The 27,019-nt window shown below is 40.4% G+C and overlaps 1 pseudogene; it reads right to left on the bottom strand.

The window, feature by feature from the left end:
* Positions 1–2,484: 2,484 nt before the first annotated feature.
* On the bottom strand, positions 2,485–9,748 carry LOC138390383 (band 4.1-like protein 2 pseudogene; annotated as a pseudogene).
* Between the last annotated feature and the right edge of the window lie 17,271 nt (positions 9,749–27,019).

The following is a 27,019-nucleotide window of genomic DNA, read 5'->3' as shown; positions in this document are numbered from 1 at the left end:
AAATAACTACCAGAACCTGCTTAAGGGCTCTCCTGCTTCTACAGCTGCGGGCCAATGTACCCTGAAAGCAGAAGGCAGGAAATGCTTGACTCTGAGGAAAACAGGGGCAATTCTCTCAGAAAGGGGAAGCTTATGAAGAAATCTCACTTTTAACTTAAAAGTTTAAGGAAATTTTTTCATTCATTCCATAATACGTCTGTGTTTGTTTTAACAAAAACTACCATTTTTAACTACTTATCATGGAGGAAAAATGAATGTTCCCAGAGGATACTCTTTGTCCCATAAGTGTGTGTGCCCCAGCATGTGACATAGGGTCCTGTGGGAACCAGTCCCATTTCTTAGTCAGGGCTCCATCAGCTGGCCTCTTTCTACCTCAAATGCGACAAGTCAACCCAAAGCAACTTCAATATGAAGGTGTTATGAGGTTTTTATTTTCTGATTAGTCATGTCTAAAAATATATGTCTGATTTATGAATGAAATCATTCCATTTGACGTTGAAGTGGTGTTTAATAGAAAGCACAGAAGTTAGGAGAGAGCCAGGCAGTCCTATGCCTTATTGCTTGCTCTGGCTTTTACTAGATATATAATCTCACAGAGCCTCAGTTTCCTCATCTGTAAAATGGGGATTATAGTGGCACTTGCCTTATAGGGTGGTTGTGAGGATTCAATGAGATGTTTATAAAGTGTACATCATGTGACTGACACATAGTAAGTGCTCAATACATATCAACACCTGGAATTATTTGCTATGTAAATAATTTTAAAGGTGGTTTAGGTATAGTTATAGGCACTGAATGATCATAGATAGATATAATTGGGTTGATTATATTAGACAATTTGCAGCAGCCAAAACAATTTTTAAAAGGCTATTCACATTGTGCCAATAGATACTTCAATAATTTTGAGACCTAAAGTTTGAAGTAAGAAAGGATTTAAGAGCTCATTATAAATATGCATTTAAGAAAATTCTAGAATTATAACTGTTTTGGTTGGTTGAGGTAGTTGTATTTGCTCTGGTGATACTAGCTATTTTGATATTCTGTGTAATATAGTTTATTGCACTAATGTGTCTTTCGCCAGAGCAGAAGTATCTCAAAAACTAAAGCAAAGAATATAAATAAATAGGAACATCTGGTGGAGCAGTTGAAACATATGTGCAGATTGAAGTACATCAAAGAAAAGCCCACTGTTATCTTGGTGACTGGCTAGTGCTGCATAATATAAACAACTTATAGAAATGGAATTAGTTGTCCAGAGATGTAAGCTCATATAAAAAGATATCCTAAAAGCAATAAATATTACTATAACAATAAATGATTATAATGGATCTAGTTAATGCATAAATTGATAATGCACCAATAGAAGATGGATTTAAAATAGAAAAATACCAAGTGTTTGCTGGAGAATGGTTTCTAGAAATGGGGCGATAAAAGCATCACTCTGAGATTTTCTAACATAGCATTGCACATAATTGATAGGTTATTGTTCTTGACTTGATAGGTTACATGTGGTGACTGACATTTTTTGTCCTATTGTGTACATACAACTATCTGCCCATGGGACTACAGTGCTATTAACAGAAGGATCACGTGACATGCCACGTTTTAATGCAGGCAACAGTAGAATGGCCTTATTCCCAGAATGATTGTGTCTGATATCATGTGAAAGGTTGATCTTCAAGGTTGAGGTCAGAGAATTAGATAAAATAATAAGAGGAGTTTAGATTTATTGATAATAAATCTAAATATATTCATTTTTTTTTAGAGAATAAACAAACTTTATTTTATAGCAGTATTGCAGAAAGCAAAATATCATTTAATACAACTTGCAGCTGCTATAAATCTATTCTGGCATCATAACTATACATAGGATCAAAAGCAAGGGAAAATGTTCAAAACAGTTAATAAGTAAACTGTTATAAGTAAACTCACAGGACTGGAAAATCAAAAGGGTCCAATATGAAAAATATCCCCAGGGAAATTTTCAAACATTAGAAAATTTTCAAAATGTAAGAAATGCTTTTAATCTGTATTAATATTTTCTCATCCAGTATATTTACTGCCATTGGAAAACTCTATAAATATTTACTGTAAGAATTTCATGGGAAGAATCTGGAAGAAGGAAAGGCACTACCTAAATTAGCCACAGAGTTTTCTTGCCACACAACAGCACCTGTTCAAGTGAACATCACCTTACCTGTGTGGGCTGGCGTTGTACACTGTCCTTTGATCAAAATGAGCCATAGAAAGCAAGTTGTTGTGCCCAAAGTAAACAGGAAGCAAAAACAAAACTCCTTAGTTAAAAAAAGAAAGAACTGAGAATATTTAAAAGTGGTTATAAAAAAGCAATATAGTAAAATGGGTGAGAATCATGTAGACCAGAGTTGTTTAGGTAAGGTTTGGTGTTGGCATCTTCTTAATTCTTCAGGCTTCTGGTCATTGTTACCAGTCATAGCATAAATTCACTGGAGTAGTGGTGTGGCATTAAGATACAGAATGGTCAAAATTTTTCAGGTTCATAAAGTTGAATGTTGTTTTAAAAATGACTTTCTTCCTTTCGTTTTCCTCTTCTTCCTCCAAGTCTTTTTTATTGGATACCACCACAATTGTGATCACTATGCCAGGGTGCTGTTCTCCGGTCTCTCTGATCACATGAGCCAGCACATTCTATATCTGGTCATCATCAATATCTGCATCTCCTGTGACCACAATGCATTTGTCAATTCTTGCTTCACACATGCCACCGTTTCCAGTCTTGGTGATGCATGTGGTTGTCCTTGTTGACATGGACTCAGGTGTGATGGTTTGTGTAGTTGGTAATGTGCCTGAATCACCATCAGCATCACCATTAATCTATGGAGACTAAAATGTGATGGTTTGGGTCTCAGTTTGGACAATGGGGACTTCCTTGGTGGAGATTTTGGTCTTTTGTAAAGCATCAGAAATTGTTACCATCTCTGTTTTTACCACTGGTGGCTTTCCTTCAATGAGTTGCAACTGTGGGGCTTTAGCTGGGCTTCTCTTTCCCTCCTGCCGTCCCCATCTTGTACCACAGCAGTGCTGACAATTCAGGGTCATTTGCTGAAATCTCACCAGCAGGGATAGGACAATCCTTCATAAGACTTTTGGTCCACAACGCCAATGGGAACTCCATCAAGATTCCTGGAGACCCGTTTACTAGAAGTGCACTCAAAGTGTGGTGCTGGCCTATCTATGAGGGTGCTTGCCAGGAGGGTCTGTGCTTGGGTGCCGCTGCTGTAGGAGAATTTGGACCCCAAGGTCAGGAACTTGGGCTTCGGTGGTTGTTTAAGCCTGTAGAAAGTATAATGCTCCCCACACACTTTCCATAGCCTTCTCGCTGCCCGGGAGTTTGGCAGTTTGAATCTAACAGTGCTCTCAAGCTGTTCCATCTCTGCAGGCCGAAATCTAACGTAGAAGTGCGAGGCAGGAAAGGATGGTGTGCCTGCTGCTGCAGGTAGTTTCGCTAATATCTTGTTGTTGACTTGTATAGATTCTTTCTTCTGCAATACTTGTAGACAAGCTAAGCAACAACTGTGTAGGTGCGACAAGTCTTTCTCCTGATTTCAAAAGTGTCAAAAGGCCAAAACCTGGAATTCTGGGTAGGTTGAAAATTACTCTCAAATACACTGAGCCTTCACTATAGAAGAAAAAAACAATCAGCTCTTCAATGTGAATCCTACAAGCTGAGTGTCATGGGGTCAGTGAAAGAGTCTAAAACGCCTCTTTTAAATGTCACAAACTAACTGAGAAAGCTAAGCACAGTCCTAAGAAGTGTTAAATAATATACTTTTACACTAAGTAAATTTGGGGTGCCTAGGTGCACCGTATAGTATCTAAAAACCCCACTAATATGCTCCATAAAAAATTAAAATATAATAAAAAGCTCTTATTGAAGTTCTCTTGAACAGGTTGCAAAGAAGAGATTTTCTTTTAATATTCAGAAAACTTCCTAAAATCTCCTTTACTTACCTCTTTCTACCAAACTCTAGACCAACTGGCTCTCCTATTTAATTCTTCATCACTCCCACTTCCTCTCCCCCTTTTTCCCCACTCTCTGAATTTTTTTTTCTCTTATTCTTAGGATATAATGTTGCTTTTTCTTATGTAGCATGACCTGTAGCATTCTCTCTGCTTTTTGCAATAGTTCTGCATCTCGGCTTGTTGCTCTGTGCAGCACATTAGCTCTAACAGTGAAGCACATAACAAAGGATCTTCCTTAGAAAGTAAGGGAAGGAAAATAGTGTAAATATTAAGGGTTTGTTTGTGTGCTTGTCAACAAGATTTAAATTCTATTTATTAAAACAATAGAAGAAATGCCACAAAGTCTTCTACAATTACTGCTAAATGGGTGGCCTAGGTAGGCAGTAAAAGAAGCAGTTCTCCACTCTCAGCCATGGTGACTAAGAAAGAATCAATGGGGAAAGTGAAGGGAAAGTGGGTAGAGCTTGGACTGGGGAAGAGAAAAGACCTAAAGGATTTGATAGGTAATCAAATATTTTAAGAATGTGTCCTAAGCTTTACAAATATAAGCTCCTTGAAGGCAGAGGAATTTGAAAAATTCTTGTCCTATATAGTAATAGAAATAAATGTTTGTGGAATGAATATAATCTGTACTATATTTGTGGAATGATATAATTTGTGGAATGTATAATCTGAATTTAATCCTAAGGAAGATTTTAATCCCCTTGAAATTTTCTCTAGAATAGTATTGTTTAGGCTTTTTGGACTACCACCCACAGTAAGAAATTTTTCTTTTATACATATAATCTGTGTGTACACACTTGTGCACACACATGCACACACATATGCACATGAAGTGAAAGTTTTATAAAATATGGCTTACCTTTATACCTGTGATACACCGCTAATTTCTACTCTACTCTAGTTTGTGGGAAACAATGATGACCCCAGGTCCACTAACTAGATTTCACAGCCTTTAATGAATAGTGGCTGGAAGTTTAAGAAATAAACTGCTCTGGAGCAGAGATCAAAACAAAAACAAACAAAAATGCACATAGAAATCAAAAAGTTACTATAAATATGTGACTTTTCCTGGACATGACAATAGTCTGTGGATAAGTTGATAAAGCGTATAGCCTTTGTAAGGCCACTCAAAAAGTCTGAAAAAAGAACAACAAAAATGACAACAGCAAAACAAAACAAAACAAAATTTAATGTGTAGGCCTAATAAAGCTAGTCTAGGCCTAATTTCATCCATGGCCAGTTGGTTTGCCTCTTCTGCTCTAAAGGATAGACAAGATATTTTAAACAAATTACAATTGTCTTAAATATGAGAGTTTAATTTCACTCTAACTCATTGAGTTTCCTCATCTACTTTTAATTTCTTCCCTGTTTAGGCATATTAGCAGAATGTTTTTTTCAGTGATCGGAGGAATTTGAGCTTTTAATAAAGTAAAAAATGACTATACTAAGTTTGATATGAGAGGCACAGATCAATTTATCCAATTAAAAGTCACCCATTGACAATATTCCTATTCAATGGTGTTTGTGTGCATGTATGTGTGTGTATTTGTTATTGTTGTAATTATCATTATTATTATTTGAAATTTTAATGTTTGATTTTTTTTTCCTTTTAATGTCAAAACATCTTTTCTTTCTTTTAATGTTCAATTAGCACTACACATGACCTTAAATTCTGCTTTCTTGTTTCCCATATACACTCAGAGACTGGTTTTTATTTTGCACAGAAATAAATTTTAACTTAAAATAATTTCCACACCTACTTTGTTTAGTTAAAGAAGAGCTACGAAACATTAAATTTAATTTATGAAGCCCTCTATTTGTGTTCCAGTCCTCTGCACATACACACTGTGTTAATGCCGTGTCTCTATATGCCAATGGCATTAGAGTTTCTGGCAAAACTCAATATGTAATCAATTATCACCTGTCATGAATGACTTTTAAGATCCAGCCAGTTATTTTGGAAATAGCACTTAGCTCCGTTGAGAAGGGAAATCACCCTCTGAAAGTGGTATGGCCCTCGTCCTTAAATCTCTTATTCAAAGGTGTTTGGACAACTTTCAGCTTAGTCAATATGTAATAGAGTCCAGCAACTTACATCTTAAAAAAAAACAGAATTTTAGCTATTTCAAAAGTAGTTCAAGAGCATACTTGTTGCTTAGAAAAGAAACGATAACCAGTCTTTCATTATTTTTTTTTCTCTGTAGGGGAGCAAGAATCTTACATATACCATTTACAGGCCAGTGCCTTCCCCACGCCTCACTTTAATGCTTGTTTTGATTTCAAACTCACCAGTTGAGAATAACTGGAATCTGCCCCCTAAGATTCCAATAGTGACGTACTTTCTTTCCCTTTTGTTTTCTGTATTGATTCTCTGAGAGAAAATAAAAATACATCATTCTCCTACCAGCAAAAGAAAATCACTGATATCCAAATATAGTGGCTTTTCTAGGAATATATACATACACATTTTTAAGCTCATTGTCTTATCTACAGTGGGTGTTCAATAAATAATATCAGGAAATGAATCATTTTCCTGAACAATGTAGATATTAATAGGTAGTGTAAAGCCACAATTTTTCCTGGTTTTAAAAGCTGCAGTAAGTTTCCTAATGATTACATTGCTGTGTGGGCTCTTTGCAAATGATTGTACCTGTGCAAGTCGACTACCTACGTTCAAACCTTGATATCCTCATTTCTGAAGAGTTGGACTTCTGAAGGTGAGATCATCTTTGCCAGCTTCAACATCTGAAATGCTTCTGCTTAGACCCTCGGGCCTGCCTTTAAGGGAACAGGTTTTCTTAAACCTCCAGGGGGCAGCCCCATACCAGTTGTTATGAGGGATGGGTCAGACATTGGGAGGACATGGGTAAACATTCTTCCCTTGCTCAGGCAGACTGTGGGCTGCCCCCATAGAGCTGCGGCCATGGACATTTGCATAGAGTACACAGCACTTTTGAGGAACCCCACTTGGGGTAGGATGAGTGTGGAGCAGAAATGAGCTGCTTTTATTGGTGGCTAAACAGTCAAAGCTTGTAACTGTGAGTCTTAGTTCTGAGACTTTTAGATATTTTCAGTGAGATTTAGAGAAGTACAGGTGCTTATGTCCATGAAGTGACCACAGGTGAGGGATTTCTTCACAGCTATCTGTTCCTAGGGTTTACGGGCATAAAAACCATGTTCATTCATTGTGTATTTGTGTGTGTGAGTTATTAAAAATACTTGAGACAATTCACAATATCATTCAAATACCTGCATCTTGAGTGTATATCTGGAGTTTTCTTAGTTGTTCATGGCTCAACTGACCACCCAAGGCCATAGTTGCACAATAGCAGATTCTAGAATCTGTAAGAGTCAGGGTTTTGGTCCATTTTTGGCTCTGTAGATTTGCATTCCTTTCTTTAGGGAGATAAAAATCAGAAAGGATTTTCTATTGATAGATCAACACTTTAATGTGGATTAAATTCCACAAGTATACTCTGTGGAGGTTTCCAAAACACTAATGTGTCTCTTTTGCTCTCAGTGAATTTATATTTTAGCAGAATATCCAAAAATACAAAATAAGCATTTAAATAACTGCATTTCTGTTTTTTGTTTTATGGAGGGGGTGGATGGATGCGGAAGACATTTACAGGATGTAGCTACATTACAAGAGGCTTGTTATAGAGCACAATGTTGGAAGAGAATCGAAGCTTTTCTTCTACTCCTGGTTTCTGGAATTCTCAACTTCCAACTGCAGAAGGAAATTATCAAGTGGATATAAAAAAGATGGACAGTAACCACTATAAAACCATCTCTAAAGGGAAGTAACATTCTGTGTTTTGCTGAGAATTTTAGGTAAGGCAAAGGTTAAATTACCAGCATTCCTTGCACCTATTTTCCTGAGAGATGCTTCCCAGAGGGATGCTCTCATTTGTGAGTTCTGAGTACTATGAGGGCTGCTTGAGTGGTAGTTGTATGTTTCACATGAACATACACAAACACACACATGCACATCAAATTGCTAAAGAAGTTCCACTCAAGTAATTCAACAGTAGCTCAGTACTTCTCACTATAAATCCCATCTTCTTTCCCTTGCATTTTCCTAAGTGCCCATAGGCCTCTCTTGGGTATAATTTCTCGGTAGGCTAGCATAATATTTATGTGAACATCAAACAAAGAATAGCCATAAATAAGGTTGATCTCACAAGCCACATTCAAGATTATTCTCTCCGCGATGTAGTTGCACCTGTACACAGACATAGACAACACTGTTTGGACCTGTTGTCTGTGCTCTGCCATGGAGGATTGCAGCTCACTGTTAGTGTGTTGAATGTACAGTGATTCTGTGGGGTTGCAATTGAACAGTTCCCTGACTCCTTCCACTTCCTCCCCCATGGGTTTTCTGGGCCCTTAATAGCCACAACATCTTCGTATCTGTCACATACACCTGTCACCTCCACTTTCTTCTCCCCAGTTGGCACCGCTGTCAGGGGAGCAGCCAAGTAGCCAGCTCCACACTCCCCTCCGCCTGCCTGAATAGGGCGCCCTCTGCCTGTCCCCACGAAAGTCTCCCGCCTTCCCCCCCAAACATGGCCACCACCCCCAGCTCAGTGTTAGAAACTGTCAGTGTTTATCTCTTCTCTCCCCACATCCCTGTGCCTCAGTCAGACAGAAATTTTTTTCCTCACTATTGAACTATTCACATCAGCATATATATGAGCTTTACTGTATTTCATTGTTAGAAAAATACCCTGCCTTGACCTCACGTTGCCTTCCAGCTCACAGGAAAAGCTCCTCAAAAGAGTAGTCTCTACTCTCTGTCTCCTTTTATTCCTCTCTCGCGCCCTCTGAACCAACTCCAGGGTGGCTTTCAGTCCACCACCCCGTCAAAACCGCCTTTGCCGAGTTCAGCAGGGACCTCATGTTGCCAAATTAAGTGGGCTCTTCTCAGTCTTCGTCTTCCTCACTTGTCAGCATATTTGACATTGTTTCTTTTGAAACACTGTTCTTGGCTTTTGTGGCCCCCCTTTTGTTTGGTGTGGTCACTCTGGTCTCTGGTCACTCCTTTTCCATCGTTTTTGCTTGTTTCTCCTCAGTTTTGGTATCTCTTTTTATTTTAGGGTTTCCCAAGCTTAGTCCTTAGATTTCATCTCTGACTACATTCGCTCTTAGGTAATCTCATTCGAGTGTCATGGCTTCAAAACCCATCTCTGTGCTGTTGCCTCTCTAATTTGTAGCTCTAACCTACATTATGCCCTGAACTATGTATAGACTTCTTTATGTAAATGTCAGTAAGCATTTCAACTTGCTTTCTCATTGAATTTCCCTCCAACCTTGTTTTTCACGTATTTTTTCCTCATATCATAAATGTTCTTCCCGTTTCTTGACCTTGGAGTCATGCCTATTTCTTTTTCTTCTCTCTCACACTCTTCTCTTTTCTCTCTCTCTCTCTTTTTTTGTTTTTTTTTTTGTTTTTTTTTTTATAAGACAGGGTCTTGCTCTGTTGCCCAGGCTGGAGTGCAGTGGTGTGACCATAGCTCACTGCAACCTCAAACTCCTGGCCTCAAGCAATCCTCTCATCTTGGCTTCCCAAGTGAGCCACTGCTATATTTTCTCTTTCATTCACATCTCATGTTCAATCCTAAGCAATCCCCTGGTTCTTCCTTCAAATGTACCTAAAATCCAATCACACCTCAGGACCTCCATGGCATTCCTTCTGGTCCAAGCCATCATCATCTCTCTCTTTGACTTGCAGTCTCGCCATCTTTTAGCCGCTTGTCCTGTTCCCACTGCTGCTCCCTAATGATAAATGCTGTAGCCACAGTGATACTTTTAAAACTTAAGTCAGTTTATGTCTTTTTTCTCCCTCATTCCTTAACAAGCATCCCATTTCACTCAAAATCCAAAATCTTTACCTAAAGCTGCGGTGTGATCTGGCCCTTCGTGCCTCTCTGACCTTCCTGTCTTCTTTGTTCCCTTTGCCTGCTCTGCAGCTGTCCCGCAGGCCTCCTATTCCTACAACATGCCACAAAGCCTCTAGCCACAGGGCCTTTGCCCCTCCCTTTAATGCTCTTCCTCTAGTTATCTTCATGGCTTTTTCTCCCACTTCTTAAATATTCTTAAATATCCTCCCTGCCCTACCCTGTCCTCTTTGCTCTCATTCATGCCGCTGCCACCAAAGATTTGGAGTTCCTCTGGGGGCTACTGTCTCAGGAATATAGTCTATTTCTTCCTCCCACTCTCTGCCTGCCTTGAACACATTGACGACAGCGCATGCTTAGGTCTCTATCTTCCTAAGTTACTTTATCACAGGTGGAAAAATTATAGGGGCAGGGCTTCTACAGAGAAACAGAATAACTATGGATTTTACCTTTGTTCAACTTTCTCCTTAGAAGAGAGATCTTCCCTGTCCTCTGTGTCTAAAATCGCTTCTCCTGCCTCTCTTTTCTCTCTCCTCCCTACTCTGTTTTTTTTCTTTTTTTTTTTTTTACAGTTTTTTGAATTTATTTTTAGATAAACAGAAAATGAGAAGAGGCACATATGTACACCTTAGTCCGACAAGAAAATTACACTGAATGTTTACTTAGTTGGTCAAATCATAAATAAATTTAATGTATTGTTAACTATTTAGGGACAGATAAAATTTTAGAAGGCTATTCATTCAAGATATAGATACATATCAATATTATTAGGGAATAATCAAACACTGTGAAGATCACCCCCATGGAACTCTACCTATAATCAAACTAGAAAATTTTTTACTTTTGTGAGTTGCCATCCAAAATAAATTGACTAGAGGTTTATGGATTTTATAGGTTTTCCCAAAGAGATAGCTTTTTATTTCATTGATTTTCTTTTTTTTATTGTTTTTCTGTTTTCTATTTTAATAATTTCCACTTTAGTCTTTACTATTTCCTTTTTTCTGTTTACTTTTTGTGTAATTTTTTCTTCTTAGTTTTAGTTTCTTAAGGTGAAACCTGATGTAACTGATTTGAGAGCTTTCTTCTGTTCTAACATTTATAGTACTTAGTACTATAAATTTTTTCCCAAGTACTAGCATTTCATTCATTGTAATATATTGTTTTTCATTTTCATACAAGTATTTAGAAGTGTGTTATTTTGTTTGTTACCAAGAAAACATTCTGTTACTGATATCTAATTTAATTACATTGTTCAAAAGATATATTTTTGATTACTTGAATTCTTTTAAATTCATTAAAAGTTATAGTATGGCCTACTATATGTTCCTACTCTGTTTTCATAGGGCCCATCATCATTGAACTCTTACGTATGTATTTGTTGAACTAATGAATGACAAGAAAAATATAGATATTTGTGAAAAGAATTTTTATATATTTATTTCAAATGCTTTTATTCAAAAAGAAAAATTTTCTGCAAACTAATTTTCTTTAATTAAGAAAATTATGGTGGGGATTTTATTATATGGAAGAATGGCTCCAACATACTGCCCAACTTTGGTAAAAAGATTTTGATATATAAAGAAGACATAACCCCTTCTCTATGGGACCAACTCCTACACACTGAACACTGACTTGAATGACAAGAAATCTAAAACTAAAGGCTTATGTTACAGAAGTCAGGTTAAGCCTAGTGACATTCAGGAAATAAACAAAAGTGTTTATACTCTTTATTCAGTTGATAGTGTAAAGGAAAAATATCAAGTAATGTCTCCTAGGCCTCACCTTGGTACTCGAAGTTTTCTACTCTGCTTTCTCCTCTTTGTGGACTTGTTTTACTGTGACTTTATTATAATGAAGGAATATTTTGCAGATACATGCTTGTATTTATTAGATGTGCAATAGAACAAACTGGAAAGAGGAGTATAACTTGGTAGGAGGAGGAGAAAATAGTACAGGTAAAAGTGAGCAAGGCCAGAATGAAATTATTGAAGTGGACATCATTTTTGTGGGCATAGTGAAAATTCTCAGCATAGTGACTTACAGGAACATTTTAAGAAGTTAGAAGTTCACAACAAAATGAAGAAATTATTAAGGGAGAAAAGCACTTATTGAGGAAATTAGATAGTATTTTTAGGAAGTTCTTCCTTCTCAAAAATAGCATTAAAGGCAATATAATTAATATAGACTTGTCAACTTTCTTTACCATTAGAGAAGAAATGTACATTCTGTATGGATTTCATAGATATTAACTGTTAAAAAGTCTAGGAAGTTAACTGCATGACTAATCACCATCAATTCTTCTTGCTACTGTCTTTCTATTGAAGGAACCAACTAAAATCTTTTCTAGTGACCATTTATTTTTCAAAGTTAAAAACTTTCAGGGATGCATCTGCCTTTTTTGGTTAAATACTTTATTTATTCCAGCGAAGGGGTTACTTTATTCCTATGAATATGTTTAGTTTCCCTCCCCCCACGTTCTACATAATGTTTTCCCTTTGTTTGTGAACCTTGAATAATTTGAATCTTACACTGTTTTGGATTCATTTACGCTCAATTCAGGTCACTCAGCAAGTGACAATTGATGTCCAGTAAGTCATTTTATATATCGTGCTGAGAGTGATTCACTTTTCTTTTTGCCAAGAATATACAGACTGGAATACCAGAAGGTTTGAAATTCAAAACACATGATATCTGAGTGAGTCCCAAACTTGTCAAAATTCCTCTTGTGCCCCTCCTACTCTTTTCCCTTTCTCTCCACACTTGTGAGCTATTTTATTATTATTGTCATATATTTAGAGGACTTCTAGGAGGATATTTTTTAAGGAAACTAAAATATGGGTGTTCTATTTTAGCCTTAAAACCACCAGTCGGAACCTAGAGCGAAGCCTTTCCTATAGGTGGGTATGGCCAGGTGTTCTGAAGCATCTGCTCATTGCCCAGGGCCAGAGTCTTTCCCGGTGAGGAGGAAGGTGTTGGTTCTACAAAACAGCCCAGGGAAGTGAAGTTGAAATTGATTGAAGTAAATTATTCCTAAAGTCTTGATTCTTCCCTCCTTTGAAGGCAGGAGTAAATTTGGTTTCCTGCATCCAGGTGGTCCTCAGATGTCCTAAATTAAAACATAGTGAGAATGGGTTTTTCACAACAACTCTGCCTTGACCAGCCTATGAGGGTTAAAGTCCTTGCACTGTGTTTCTGTGCAATAGACTCAGTGGAAACTGCAGGGGCAAGCAGGTAATGATAAAACACAGTTCTTTCCTCTGAGTTGGAAATAGGCCAAGGCTGTGAATGTTAATCACCCAATTCTTGTAAAAGGTACTGCAGGGCCTTTAATAACCACATGTGGCTGGAGTCTTCCTATTTTTCACTTCATCTGTGAGGCTCTGTCAGTGGGAGGTGGCAGCTCTAACTCAACATTGACACAACACCCAGAACTAAAAGTGGAAACTCAGACCCTGCTGTGGTTGCTCTCAGGGACTTGAGACATGATGAAAGACAGGCTTTGAGTAATGGTTTTCCATTGCTTTTGCAGTCAAGTCTAAAATTCTAACATTTCAGGGAGCAAATACCTGTTGTTAAATATCCTTCCTGCCCTACTCTGTCCTCTTTGCTCTCATTCACGCTGCTGCCACTAAGGATTTGGAGTCCCTATCAGGGCTACTGTCTCAGGAATATAGTCTATTTCTTCATCCGACTCTCTGCCTACCTTGAACACATTGATGACAACACATGCTTAGGTCTCTATCTTCCTGTTACTTTATCACAGGTGGAAAATTATAGGGGCAGAGCCTCTACAGAGAAACAGAATAAATATGGATTTTACCTTTGTTCAGCTTAGTCTGTATAGCAAGTAGCTTACGCTTGCAGAGCTTAAATTTTGTCGACTATAAAATATATCTAAACCATATGCTATATGATTAAATGGATCAATTAACAAAAATTTTATGATACGCTTTGCAAATTATAAAGTTCTACATTCATGTAAGCTATTATTGTTATTATATAGAGAACTTCTAGGATATATTTTTAAGGAATATATTCTCTTTCTTCAAGTTCTCGCTGTATTATATCCAGGAAAGCATTGGAAGCCATTGGAGTCCCTGCAGCGCTCAGAATATCCACGTGAAACCAATCATTTTCTTTGCTCCAGTGGAGCATTTAGAGGGAGAGAAAGAAAATATTTTCGTATTGTTGGTGTAGTGAAGGCAAAAACATTATTTGTGCATTCTAATAAAAATTAAATATTTTTTATCCACAAGAAAAAGATGACTCCAATTTCTAACCTTATTAATATAAAGTGATAGAAATCCTTTAACAACAAAGAAGAACCAAAGTCATCAACAATTCTTATTATGAACCAGAGCTTTTTCCTACTCTATTGAATTTTAAAAGGAGTTCAGCAGATTAGTTAAAATTAAGTGTAGAAAGTCTTAAAACCTATTTGGGTCTAAGGCTACAGAGAGACTGCAGAGACAAATATTTGGAAACTCAAGTGAAATAAAGGCGGAAGAACAGGTTTGAGGATTAAGCCATTGCCACCCATGCTTCTTTGGCCTGTTTATTTTAGGACAAGGCCTGGCTATTCTTGATTCTATGAAGGGATTCTATTTCATTTCATTTTCCAATCACAGACACTGCTTAACACCACTTAAGCCAATAACTCTCTAGATCTTACCCCATGGGCTCAACTTCTGGCAAAATTCATACGTTCCACTCTGCTGTTAGGCCTTAGGTCATTTTAGCTATTTCAAAGGCCAGAAGAGTTTGAAAATGTGCAACAAGTCATTTGTTATTCAAGGATTGGCTGTCATTATAGGAGAAAATAAAAGAAATCCTGAAAACAGTTTATTTGGTCATGGAATATGGACAGGAAAATTTGATATAGATAGTCATAGTCTGGACAAAATTAAAATTTTTTAATGCTATTTCTCCCCTCTTCATGTTCGTATATTCTAGTGAAAGGGCCAAAAGGAATCCTGGTTCAAAAAGTAAAGGGGCGTCTCTCTTGTGTGCCTGAGAACTATTATTTCCTATTAAAATTCCACTTCTGGTGGTTTAATTAATTAAATAACCAAACATGTTTAATGAGCAAGTACCACATTGCTGGCACTACATTAAGTGCTGGGCATATAATGGAAAGCAAAGACAAGACAGAGCACACTGAAGCAATAACCATTTGGGATAGACATGGGCATCAGGCAGCTCAGAAACAATCTCTCACAAGGTCAGCAGAAAGTTGAAAGTAAGAAAATAGGGTTTTGCTCTGCACTTCCCCTTCGGCAACAGCTGTGGCCCCTCGCAAAGAAATTAAGCCTGTGGTTAGGATTCCAGTCCCATCTCATCTCAGCAGCCTCACAGCCCTGGAACGTTCTTGACAGGACACTCTTAATCGATTGCATTCCTTTGTTTTGCCTTGGCATCTCAGATGGTGGCATTCCCAAGGCTGATTAGCTCCAAGTTCCTTCCTTGTGAAGCCAAAGCCACCATGTAATTTCCATTAGACCTGAAAATGATCCTGACTTGAAGCTTAGCTGGAGCCCATAAGCCATCGTCTAATCATACTTAAGAATTAACTGGCCTGGGCTGTATGTTCTTCATTTCTTTAGTAGTAAAATCGTTCTTAAAAACATGTCACTCTTTGTGGACCATCAAATACGCATAATGATAGCCTAGTTTAGAATTGAGCACTACAGTAATTGTCAGAACTCTGATGCTGAATTGCTTTGTGACTTTGCGGAAGCCACTTAACTTTCTTCCTTTCCTCCCCTGTTCTTTCGGTATCTTCCATGTGCCAGGCTTTAAAACTGGACTTAGGGGTGCGGGGTAGAGAGTGGGTGGGTGAGAAGGGGAAGGGTTTGACCCCCACCCTGCTCTGGAGAGGAGCACAGTCTAAGGAAAGGGGTTGTAAAGCAAATAACTCAAACCCCGTGGGACAGCGCTGTCATGAGTCGTGTGTACAGTGCTGTGAGAGCAGGCAGGAGGAAGGCTCATTCCTCCCTGGAGACTGCGTAGGGGAGTTTGACAACACAGCCCAGAGGTACTTACCCACTAGCTGAATTCCGGGGAATGAAGAGGAATTCCCTGAGTGGAGAAGGGGGAAAGACACTCCTAGTTGTTTTGTCCTTGCAAAGGGATAATAATCTTGGATTCTGCTTAGCTCTCAGAAATATTTTGAGAACAGATACATAAAACACAACAGACTCAGGAGTCCAGCTCCTCCAAGAATGCCAAAGCCCCCCAGTCCCAGCAGAAAAATGGTGCCGCGTTAGTCTTAGAACTTCTGGGGACCTCTTTCTCCTGCACCAGGGAATGGTTTTTGATCTGTTTCCTGCTTGCCGCCTTCTTCTTTGTCCTCTCCTGGTCTGTGCTGATGCTGGGCTGACACAGCTGTGGCAACGATGGCTCTCAGAGCTGCTGTGGGAGAGGCCAGCACTGTGCCCTAGGAGCGAGGGGCACCCTCCCGGCAGGGAGGCTCAGGATCCCCTTCCCTCCCACTGCAGGGGAGAGGTCTTTCTTACACAGGTTTCTAGGAGAAGTGAGCCCAAACTCAGCCGCACAGTGAGTTCTGCACACTTGTTCCAGTAAGAGTCCCTTTATAGACCCCGCAAGCCAATATCCGCCATGACTCTGGTTGTCTCTGTATGGCATGGATGCCCTGAGAATGGAGGGAAGACAGTAAGTGTAGTGACAAAAGAACATGCAGAGATTTTTAAGGCAGCCTAAAGCCTCAGGATTATAGGGATTTGGTGTCTAATCAGTGAAACTGAAAAGGACAAATATCAGGTAATGCCACCCAGGCCCTGCCTCAGTGCTCAAAGTTATGCCAGGCACTGGGGTTCCTATGAAAAGTCCTGCAAGCAAAAAACAGGAATACTGACCATGTCACTTGCCATGCCATGAGAAGTTTCCAGGCCTCTGGGCCTTGTTGCCTCACCCACATCATGGTGAGGAGAAGAGGACCTAGCTTACGTGATTCTTCAGAGCCCCGCCAGATCCAATAGCCCATGGCCTTGGAACATCACACTTATGGAAGACTCTCAAACAGGAGAGACTGTGTTTATTACATGGGAGCGGGGATGTGGAGACTGACTTAACAAAATGGGATTCTAAGAAAGCATCATACATGTATATGAGAAAGGTGTTACATTTTAACATGCTGTATTTTTGAGTACTCTAGTCATCTTCTTAGTATTATCAGTGTTAATAACCTTTTTGTATAAAAGTAGAAAAAAAGAGTCATGGGCAGATCATTTAATATGTTATTATTCAAAATGATGTAATGCTAAAATGATATAATGCTATCCTCCCTCCTTCTGGCCAGGTACAAAGACAAGCACCAAACTAAATGTAGGAAGCAATGAAGTTGGAAGATATAGTTGGTTTATGAGGCAGGAAGGCCAGGTTTTAGACGTTTCCCCCCACCTTCTATTTTTTTGACCTATAGCGAATTGTCATTACTTCTAGCACCTTAATTTCTGTTGCTCTAAAATTAGGGGTGGCAATGCTGGCCTTGTATTGATGTCTTAGGGACAGTTTAAGAATAATGCCAGGTGTGCACTAAAGGCTTTCCTGAGATAAAGGTGCAAGGGTGTTGTCCGTGCACACTGCCTGGCCGCTGATGGGGTCTGTCCATTTGGCTGTGGTGACAAGTGTCCCCGTGAGAGTCTGTGTTGTGTGTTTGGGTGTATGTGGGTACCTTAAGGGCTGAGTACTTATATAAAATCCTCAGTTTTTTATGTCGTTGTTTTTAACACCTGATGGGAAGCAACCTTTTCTCTTGGCTGCCCATGACTCATAGTGCCTGAGGATCCCCAGGGCCTAGGAGCTGGGCTCAGCTGGGCTTAATTATTAACTAGGGAAGGCATTCTGAACTTCCTTCCTCCCTCTTTCCTTTCAATTCATCTATTCATTTATTCAACAAATATTTATTAAGCCCCTCCTATGTGCTAGATACTGTTCTGAACAGGTGGTTCCTGCTTCTTTGGAACTTACACTAGCATGAGGAAGACAGAAAACAAATGGATGCTATTAATATTATTTCAGATAATGGTTTAGATGCAAAGAAGAAAACAAATGGGATGATGAGAGAGAAAGTGACCGGGGAGGTGGACTGCTCCACCTACAGATATTCAGACTCTGGAAGCCTGGGGTGGGGTCCAAGAATCTGCACTGTTAACCAGAAGGTCTCAAGATTCCACTGCAGCTGGTCCCTGGATGACCCTTGGAGCATCCCTGCCCTGGGGAATGTTCTGAGTGTGTGGCCCTCAGGGTTGTGCGCTCCTTTGGGAGTGGTGGGAGTGGAGTGGGGTGTGTTTCAGGGTGAAGGTTAATTGCTCTGTGCAGATTCCCACCTGAAGCTCCCTTTTCCTGGCACCCTCTCTCAGTCCCAGCAGCTGCCTTCTGTGCAGGAATAGGCCTTGCCACCTGTTGGCCACAGCCTCAAACTCAGAGGATTAATATGTTCTTATCTGAAATGACAGAAAGGGGAAGAGGGGGAAGCAAAATTGTTAACATGGTTCTCCTTATCTCTCCTCTCCCAGATCCTCTTTTGATCCCCCCTTCCCGGATCCTCCCTCCACCCTTTCAAATCCGCTGTGAGCAGCTGCTGGCCTCCTGGCCCGATGGGCCTCCTGGCCAGCTGTCTGACGTCACACATCAATCTTCCATCTTTACTGCAAATCTTTACTGATCAAATTTCACATTTCCAGGACTCCAGCCATAAAGCCCCTTTCTCTGGTATAATTAGTAATTAGAGGAAAAATGTCAGCTAACAGACACTCAATCCCCATCTGTCAAGTAAGGAAATTCCCATTCAAGCGGAGGCCTGACCGCTCTATCTGGGCGCTGGACCACTTGCAATCTGCTTCTCTGAACGAGGTGGTCCTAGTGGAACAAGAGAGAGAGCTACGTTTCCAAGTGTGCATTGGGCCGTACACATGTCTCTCTGTATCTACATAATTTAATTCACAATTCAAAACTATCATTTCTTCCCTTCTCTCGTCTTCTCTCTCGTACTGCTGCTAATACTAAGTCAGTGGCAACGTCATTAAAAGAAGTTCCCCTTCCTGAAGTACTTTCGAAGCCATGACTGGTGCCTCCTCATGATTACCCTCAGAAAGGGCTGGTCCCATCTGCCAGGTGGTTACTGAAGGGTCATATTTGTGAAAAGGGGAGACAGGAATGTCCTGTGTGAGGCCTACGTGATACCTCCTACGTGATATCACCTATGTGATACCTCCTACGTGATATCACCTACATGATACCTACAGATACCTGTGGATCTGCCTAAGCGGGGACGTTCAGCTGAGGGCTGTCTTTGCTTATGAATTGTTTTCGTCACCTATAAAAGGATCTCATGAAACAGTTCTCAAACTCATGCTTTGCCGAGCTCAGGTTTTAGTTATTATTTAGCTAAACCTGAACCAATAAGCACAAACAGGCAAACACACAAAATATTATAAAATTCCCCAAACCTAATGTGTTTCCAGAAAGAGGCAACAGTTTGCCATTCTTAGTGTCCGCTGAACAACTTCAGGCTGGCTGCATTGCTTCTGAGACCTAAACTTGATGAGAACATAGAATCTATTCTATATTCCGGAGGCCAGTCGTCAAGAAGGTAAAATGATTTCAGACTTTGTCATTTGAAGAATGGTTGAAGATTTAGAGAAGAGAGGTCTGAGAAAGATTTTAAGTATTTAGAGGGTTTTCATGCCACAAGGGCTTGTACTCATTTCAGAGAAGCACCCAGAGGTTAACTTGGGATTCCAATGATAGGGAATGGGCTTTTGGCTTGATGTATTGGGCACTGCAGTCAGAAGTCCTGGGATTGAATTCTGCTTCTTCTACTTACTAGCTGTGTGATGGTGTGCAAGTATCTTCACCTCTCTATACCTGTTTTCTCATCTGTGACATGGGGGTAATGATTATATTTATGGAGTTGTGAGAATTAAATGATTTAATATATATAAAGTATTGCAACAGGGTCTGACACACAGTAAGCAATGGCTCTTTATATTACTACATGAAGATGTGGCATGGCCGCCTGACCAGAGAGCTCAACATATTTATTTCAAAGTGTTTTCCCCAAAACCCAACTCCCTGAAGATGACAGATTGACAGGCGAGAAAAGGGTCCTGAGATCAAATTGAGTGATCCCAGCTTTGAGATCCATGATATGCAGGACATTAAAAGAAAGCAGTTTACTTTCCTTTAACCAAATATTTCTGATTTATTTCACCATGGAATTCTCCTTTGGTGGAGAAATATATTGTCAAATACAGGGTTATATAAAACACATTTGAGGAAAATCTGAATGATAGAATTGGCCAATCAGTTGTGCTTGTGGGAGGGTGGCTATATTTTGATTTGGTTAGATTAGATTAGATTTGGGTTCTGGAAAGGACTTCTCTGATAGTGTCAAGTGTCTAAAGGTAGCGAGTGACATCACAGTTAAACACCAACACTGGCAGTGTGGAGACACCCTATGTATTGCCTTCCCACATCTCTCTGCCTTCACACAGACAGAGGTTTTAGAAGTGAGGGATTGGAAGCTATGGAACATCTCACTCATTTAACATCCACGGAGAAAACGTTTGCTTATGCCAGGCCTTGTGATAAACACTGGAGACACGACTCAGATACTGCTTTAAAAAACAGCTTTAATAAACTCCACCCTTTACTGAACTGTTTGAGTCTTGGCTTCGATTGTAAAATGAGGGGGAGGATGGAGTAGGTTTGTAAGATCCCCTTCTTTCCCAACAGTCCCCAATTCCTCACCAGTTTGTAAACTGGGATCCCCAATGCTCTACGTTCCTGTCACAGCCTGATAACAGCCAGCTCATTCTGTGAGATTTTAAAGTCTTCCTCTTAAGTCAATCACCTTTAATTCCCTAATTATTAGTTCAGCACTCTCCTGACCTCTTTTTTCATATTTTTTTTCTCATTCCTGACTTTCAAAGGGGAAGATTTGAACTCAGAATGCCAAGTGTGGCCTTCCCTAGGGGTGCAGTGATGATCCATCTTCTATTCACTGGCAGGATGATTTTGTCTCCAGCTAATTCTGTTCCCACAGAACATTGCAAACTCATGTGTTTCTGGTTACTTGCTCCCAAATGCATTACTTCGAATTTTTCCAAGTTGAATTCCATTCCATTCCTTTCTACCCATATTTCTATAATCTCTTAATATCATTCATGTGTTCACTGCCTGCCCACACTGGGGTCTACTTCTTCTAGCTTGGTACCATCTGCATGTTCCATTAATAATTTTTCAAGAACACTGGGTCTAGTACTTCCCCCCATGTCTCTTTACCCATTACCTTATAGCTCAACACCTAGTCTTACGATGGTGCTCAGATCCTGGGTCACCCTTGCCTCTCAGTCAGAAACATCGCTTGGCAAATGCATTTAAAAATTCCAAATGTTGCTTCTTCATCTAATAATTTCTTAGTTCTTGTGGATTTTAACCTCTTGGTTTTGTATACTATCATTAAAGTAATATTATTCAAAATCTCCATTGTAAACAGGAAGAAACAGGCCCAGAGAAGTTAAGTGTGCAATTGGCAGGGCAGGGTATGGAAGAAACCAGCACCGAAGGTTGCCACCTTCCAGACCATGAGTGGAGAGGATGCTTGAAGAGCTTTGCTAACCTGGAAATGGCACAGGAAAGACAAGGAAATGGGCATGAATGAAGGGATAATGTTATCAATTTCCTTGTTCTGATAAAGCCGCACAACTGTGATGCCAATTTAATCCTCAAACCCTAAGAGTCTCCTTCCCCCTAAGATGCACTCATAGTACACATGCCTAGCTCTCTCCCTTTCCTTGAGCCTCTAAGAGGCCACGGGGGCCTGCCCAGTTCCTGGGATTCTTCTCCATTCCTCAGTAGCCTTCAAAAAGATTATAAGTGGTTTCTTTAACACACATTTTTTTTTATCAAATTGTGGGTTAATTTTTTTTTTCTGTGAATCTTTGTGCATTCAGGATTTCCAAAAACCTGCTAAAATGATTTACAGTTCATCTTACTTTGTGTCATTTTTATGGCTTCCTAATTTACCAATCATTTGCCCAAACTGTGAAAGAGGTCTAAGAGTCTACTTCATTATTTTCTGTTGCCTGGTTATTACTCAGTGACTTATTTAGAAGCATGGCTTTCCTCCAGTGCCTCCTACATCATGACAATCATAAACGAAAAATCTTTATTCTCTTAAGACTATTATGCTATCATTGTCATTCTGGTTTTTCTTCTGCCAAGTTTTTCCTCCAACTCTTGACTGAGGCTGAGTCTACATGACACCAAAACATCCAAATGAAAAAAAACAAATTAGTTGAACGACTGAGATGTTTCTCCACCAAATACAGACGTTTGGCAAGTGTGGACAATACTTCTTGATAATGAGTGGTTCTCCCTAACGTCAACATTTTCATCATGCTGCCTTAATTAAAAAGTCATTTTAATGGCCTGACTGTGTGCAATCTCTAAGAATGGTAGATTCTGGTAGCTTCAAACCCTGTGCTATAAGAACCTCTGACTCACTAGTTTGATCAGAGTTGAGGTAAAGATGCTTGCCCTGGGTGGATGCTTCATTGTTACTGTGAAGAATTGTGGGTCAGGAAGTGGGCATTTATCCCAGCATAAATAAATCCAGATGCAAAAAAAATTCAATGGGGAAAGAATCAGGAACTTGAATCTTCCTTGGCTGTAGAACTGTGGTAAATATTTCAAAACATCGACACTATCCAATTCTTTCGGTCTGCATAATTTGCCTAACATGTCCCCTAATGTAATTAAATGAAAAACACATAGTCTGCATTTAGACACTGATTATCATTCTGAAAGATTGAAAACACTGAACACACGGTACCTTTCACATTTTCTCAATAGTCTAATGAGAAGAGTTTTATTTTCTTGATTTATCAAATGACCAAAGTGAGGCTGAGTTTCACATAAAAGGTAGAAAACATTTTAACAATGGACCTGAGTCTAGGATCATAGATTTAAGGAACCTTAAAAATCTTTTAAAGAAAATCCACATCCAATGCTTCAGCCTGCTCCCCATCTGGCACACGTGTTGAGTGGTTGTCTAGGTAGTTCTAGAAGTTCTAGAGACAGAGAATGGCCTTTTTATTTATTTTTTTGTAATTTACCTAGGAATTCACCTCTCTATGGTTTCCATTCACTGAAACTTGACTTCTTTGGCCCACAGAACAAGTCGTGTGGTCTTTTTACATTGTTAAAAAGTATTAGTATTTGGTATTTGAAAAAATCTGTCACATCCTTTACCCCTTACCCCCCACTTCTGAAATTTCAGCCAAGACCTCTCTTGTCCCGCCACCCCTGCCCCTCCTATCATGAGGTCTTAGTGTGCTCCATTTGGCTGCTATTTTTCTTAAAGCACTAAATACAAAGAGGGCTGTGCCTTCTCGAGGCTGCCGTTCCTGTGCTTCCGACTTTGCCTGGAGCCTGGCAGTGTACCATCAAGATGGGGGTGGCTTCCACCCTGGTCTCCGTGTCGTCTTCGAGTTCATCCTTACCTCAAATGCCAGGTTCCCTAACTGTGATTGGAAACCCGAATAATGTTTCCTTCCAGTGCACTTAACTGCTCCTCACAGCAGCAGCCACTGCCACCCACCTTCTCCTGGCCGGGCTCCAGAACGGGTGAGAGCTCTGAAACTTTACATGGCACTAAATAGCTTAGGGACTCTGACAGGTAGCCTGGACCACCTAACGATGGAAAGTTTGACCTGGCAGGCAGTCAGTCATCAGCAGGAATTCTGGAGCTCAGGGCAGAGCTGAGATCTGAATTTCTATGTCTCTCTTTGTGCGGAGGTTGACTCCCTCTTCTCACGGGTGCCATGCCGGGGCTCCCACACATCTGTAGTCTCTTTGGGGTTCTGACAGCCATTCTTGAGGCTCCACTGGTCACTCCTCTGGCAAGAACAACTGAACTTGCCTCCCACCTTTTAGTCTTGTTCCAGATACAGCCTAACATTGTAACATTGCCTGGTCCAGAATTTAGGCTTCTTTGGATTGTGGTTTGTACCACTGGCACCTTGGGTTTATAAAAAGGATAAAATTTCTGCCTTGGAATATAACTATGAAAACCCTTAACCTAATTTTCCAGCTGACCCAATTTCAAATGAAATGGCTTCATGTCAGGAACAGCAACATCTGGAGGAGGCTCTAACAGATCTTGTGATAAATCAGCAACTGCTGTGGGTCAAAGGTTACCCTGATTCCAAATTCTCAACCTGGAAAACACTGAGGCAATAAATAGAACAACCATACTTACTCTGCAAATGCCGCAAGGGGTTCCGTGGGAGAGTGTGGGGGTGAGCAGGTCAGTCTTACGTGGGCAGAGTTGGCAACCTCCATGGAGTTGCCGCTAGCTCGGATGAGCGGGTGGGGTGCAAACCGGAGGCAACTGGGCAGCCTCGTTTTTGGCCTGTGCCATGTCTCAGCAGAACCCGGCACATCATTGCAACCCACAAACGGATCCAGTAGGTAACATTGGTGAACACTTGTTGGGGAGGTGGTGGGGAAGAGCATTTATATCACAGGCTACATGAGGAAGCTTCATCAGACCCCGTTTAAATATCTCTGCTAATTCCACAGAGGTTCCCTCTGGGTTCCTGCCACACCATCATTCCTCTCTCTCCAGTTCTCCTCAAGGCCAGCCCCTAGGTCTTCCTTTCCACCCTGGCTCACACTCTGGGCTGAGCCTCCTGCCCTATACCAGGCCATCCCAGGATTTCTCTCTTTCCCTTTTCCTACTTGGAACATTGTTGCTCCCTCTCAGCCTCTAACTGGCAGGTCCATACTCATGGCCCCACTCAGCAAGTAGAAGACTCTTCCCGGGGTCCACTTGCCTTACACAGGAGGGATGGGAGTGGGGTGGGGGTTCTCACAGGTCTTCCCTGACATGTGGGTAAATTGTTTAAGACAGTATCTAGCACAGAGTATATGTACCAAAATAATAGCTCCTAGCATTACTATTAAATAATATTGCAATGGACTGAATGTTTGTATCTCCCCCAAATTCATATGTTAAAATCATAACCCCTGAGGTGACGTTATTTGGGGTGAGGAGGTGAGGCCTTTGGGGGTGATTGAATCATAAGGGTGGAGTTCTCATGAATGGGATTAGTGCTTTTATAGAAGATAGTCCGGAGAGCTCCCCACTCATTTCAACCAAGAAAAGTTACAGTGCAAAGACAGCGGTCTATGAAAACTGGGCTCTCACACTAGACACCTTGATCTTGAGCTTCCCAGCCTCCAGAACTGTGAGAAATAAATTTCTGTTGTTTATAAGTTACCCAGTCTATGGCATTTTATTGTAGCAGCCCGAGCTAAGACAAATATTATTTTATAGGGGAAAAAAGCTCCGATATCCATCTGTTCCAACATATTCCTCTTTGGACTTGAAATTCACATCAATTGATAGTCCTTTGATTTTTCAGTTTTAAGGACTTCAGTGGTGCCAGGCATGTGAAAGAATAACCTTGTGAGGACCTCATAATGGTTCCTGCAAGATTCTGTAGCTCTAGGAGGGGACCCAGCTTGTATCTTAACAAGCTCTGCAGGTGATACAAACATAGGTGGTCTGTGGTCCACCTTTAGGAAATACTTTCTCAGGACTTCCAGTTTCTTCCCATTATCAATACATTCCTCCCCTCCCATCCCTGCTGCCAGATCAGTTTTTGTGGAGCCCAATTCTGATTGTATTCACTTCCCCAGGGCGGTGTGCTCTCCCTCCTCGCTCTCCTGTACCATGGCCACCCCAACCTCTATATCACGCTTGAGTTATCCCGAATCACCTCCAACTACTTTTCTTGCTCTTGCCCTTACCTCCCTACAGTGAATGCTCAAAACATTAGTTGGAGGCATTCTTTAGTAATACAATCTAGGTATGTCTGCTCTGCTGAAAATCCCCCAGTGGTTTCCCATCTCATTCAGAGCGAGAGTCCTCACAGCTGCCTGGATGGCCCCTGCAATCTGGCCCAGCCATCTCTCTGGCCTCGTTTCTTTCCATTCCCCCCACTCTGCTCCAGCCTCAGAGTCCATGCCAGCGCTGTTGTACTTTCTGTTCTTTCTCCTTGAACAGGGGAAGTGGGATTTGCTAACAAGAATGAGATTCTTGGGTGTAGAGCATCGTGTGTATGTCTGAGAGAACTATGGAAAGGCTCGTGTCCAGCCAAGGCCTGTCCCAGACACAGCTGGAGGACCCTGATGGCTTTGGCTGTTTCTCCACTGCCCCTGCGAGACTGAACTTTCTAAGAATGACACGTGCACCTGATTCTTCCGTGCATCATTACCTCCCTTTCCCAACATAAGAGCTCCATAAATATTTGTTGAGGAAGTATATAAATTTATTGCCGTATGAAGGGACTTCCCTGCTCTGTCTCCCCTTGGTACATATGGATTCTAGCCACACGTGGGCCAGTTATCTTTGTCATCCCTGGTTTCACGCCATAGGGCCCTTTAGGCCCCAGGAGTCACAATAAGAGAATATGACTAGATTGGCACAAATCCATTGCAACTGAAGAAGAAATACACATAGTTTCAGCATAGAAATATTTGCTGGGCTAAAGTTATAAAGAGCTGGAGAAAACCACTGATCTCTTCGGCCGTTCTTTGTCACATGGTGATTCTGCCTTTCATCAGATGCCTAGCTGAGGCCAGGGACTCAGCTGTTGTGTTTCTTATGTTCTTGCGCTGTGTTTCATTCAGTGTTATTATGGACAGTGTTGTCTGCATCATGCAGGAGAATTCACAGAATGCACAGAATAAAATTTTCTTAGGGGACAGGGAGGGAGATGCTCCCCTTGAACAATTGATTTGTTCTTGTCTCACAGACACCATGATTCCTATAATTGACCATCTTTCCCTCTTTCATTTTTCTGGTTTCTAGGAAGCTTAGAGTTAGATTTACAGTCCACCTGCAGCAGATATACAGGATTTTATGGCCTTCGTGTTTTACATCAATCATTTTCTATATTAATCATTAATCATCTTAGTGTTCTACACTTATTTTTCTTTCCCATTAATTTTCTCACTTAAACAAAAACCTTTGTACTACATGTCTTTTTGTAATCTTTTAAAAATCCTTTTAAAATATG

Source organism: Eulemur rufifrons, chromosome 8, assembly GCF_041146395.1.
Source record: "Eulemur rufifrons isolate Redbay chromosome 8, OSU_ERuf_1, whole genome shotgun sequence".
In the NCBI taxonomy this organism is placed as follows: domain Eukaryota; kingdom Metazoa; phylum Chordata; class Mammalia; order Primates; family Lemuridae; genus Eulemur; species Eulemur rufifrons.
The sequence above is the reverse complement of the archived record's forward strand: the minus strand, read 5'-3'. Positions and strand labels throughout refer to the sequence as shown.